The 2,066-nt window shown below is 46.5% G+C and overlaps 1 pseudogene; it reads right to left on the bottom strand.

Moving 5' to 3' along the window:
• Positions 1 to 1,247: 1,247 nt before the first annotated feature.
• LOC136338266 (cytochrome c oxidase subunit 7C, mitochondrial pseudogene) lies at positions 1,248 to 1,557 on the bottom strand (annotated as a pseudogene).
• Positions 1,558 to 2,066: the final 509 nt, after the last annotated feature.

Here is a 2,066-nt window from a genome sequence, read left to right as displayed (position 1 = left end):
CTTCTCTACACATTACTTTCTCTTTCCAGAGTAGCTTTCCAAATAGAAGCAAGCCTACTGAAATAAGGAAAAATAGAGGTCATGAGATAGCTCTTCCTAAATCTCACCTCAACCTGGAATGTCTCCATAGCCACATGGGTCCTTTCTCCCTTCTTGGTTTTCTATCAGCTCAAAGCTAATCTATCCCTGCTCTGGAGCGTGTCCACTTCTGCCTCCTTGGGGGCTTTGCTTAGTGTATTCTCCCTTTTCCTCTACCTTCCAACTGTTGTTTTTTCTCTACTGGCTCTTAGTCTTTAACATACAAACATGCCTACATTTTTTTCCTTCTCAAAACAAAAAATCCTAACAGTGTATTTTTCTGCACGCCTAGCCCAAATTATTAAAATGTTCTTTAAACTTCCTAAAATATTAATATTAATTCTGTAGCTTTTGGCACGTTACAACAGCAGAAGTGATTCCCACCCTTATGGAGCTAAACTGATCAGCCATTTTTGATAACACTCAGGTTCCTTAACTTCCACTTGCAGGCTTCACTTAAATGCCACTTAAATCTCCCTATTCTCCAAGTCTCCTTTTTTTCTTTTAATCATACATATCTTCCCAAAGAAATTACTTCTGTACACTTTCTATATAGTCTAATGACAATATAATTTTAAAAGATTTCATTTAACAGCTTTATTTTACATAGGATGCTTCATTTACTATAAAACCATAAGTTCCAAGTTGCTCCATGAAAATAATCATACATGCAAAAAAACTGATATTCTTAGCATGTCAATTTAAAAAAATTCTCGAATTACTTTTTTTTTTTTTAGTTCAACAGTTCAATCCATTTTTCTTTTTCTTTTTTTTTTTTTTTTTTTTTGTATTTTTCTGAAGCTGGAAACGGGAAGAGACAGACAGACTCCCGCATGCGCCCGACCGGGATCCACCCGGCACACCCACCAGGGCACCGCTCTTGCCCACCAGGGGGCAATGCTCTGCCCCTCCGGGGCGTCGCTCTGCCGCGACCAGAGCCACTCTAGCGCCTGGGGCAGAGGCCAAGGAGCCATCCCCAGCGCCCGGGCCATCTTTGCTCCAATGGAGCCTTGGCTGCAGGAGGGGAAGAGAGAGACAGAGAGGAAGGGGGGGGGGTGGAGAAGCAAATGGGCGCTTCTCCTATGTGCCCTGGCCGGGAATCGAACCCAGGTCCCCCGCACTCCAGGCCGACACTCTACCACTGAGCCAACCGGCCAGGGCTCAATCCATTTTTCAAAGAGACTGCACCTCTTAAAATGATCCTCTTCTTATCTGTTTCACGAATTAACGAAAACATCCTTATTTTTTAGGCAGTTGGTGTCTTACTATGAAGAAAGGTGCAGCAAATCCAGACCCAAAGAACAGTGTCATCATGGCTAGTAACCGCCACTTATTTTCCACTGAAAATGGCAGATTCTTCCCTGGGCCCTCCTCATAGTGGCTCCTACGGACCACAGAGGTTGTGAACCTCCGAATGCTCTGTCCCAACATTGTGCTGTTAGAAGCCTTGCAAAAAATGGCAATATCACACCAGCTCCTTTTCTGCACAATCTTGTTCCCTTCCTTGCAAAAATCAAAATCCCTAATTACTTTTTAAATTTTGATTTAATGTCTTCTATTTTCAAAAATGTAAGTTAGGGCCCTGGCCGGTTGGCTCAGAGGTAGAGCGTCGGCCTGGCGTGCGGGGGACCTGGGTTCGATTCCCAGCCAGGGCACATAGGAGAAGCGCCCATTTGCTTCTCCACCCCTCCCCCCTCCTTCCTCTCTGTCTCTCTCTTCCCCTCCCGCAGCCAAGGCTCCATTGGAGCAAAGATGGCCCGGGCGCTGGGGATGGCTCCTTGGCCTCTGCCCCAGGCGCTAGAGTGGCTCTGGTCGCGGCAGAGCGACGCCCCGGAGGGGCAAAGCGTCGCCCCCTGGTGGGCAGAGCGTCGCCCCTGGTGGGCGTGCCAGGTGGATCCCGGTAGGGCACATGCGGGAGTCTGTCTAGACTGTCTCTCCCCATTTCCAGCTTCAGAAAAATACAAAAAAAAAAAAAAAAGTAAGTTAGG

Source organism: Saccopteryx bilineata, chromosome 5 (assembly GCF_036850765.1).
Source record: "Saccopteryx bilineata isolate mSacBil1 chromosome 5, mSacBil1_pri_phased_curated, whole genome shotgun sequence".
In the NCBI taxonomy this organism is placed as follows: Eukaryota; Metazoa; Chordata; class Mammalia; order Chiroptera; family Emballonuridae; genus Saccopteryx; species Saccopteryx bilineata.
The sequence above is the reverse complement of the archived record's forward strand: the minus strand, read 5'-3'. Positions and strand labels throughout refer to the sequence as shown.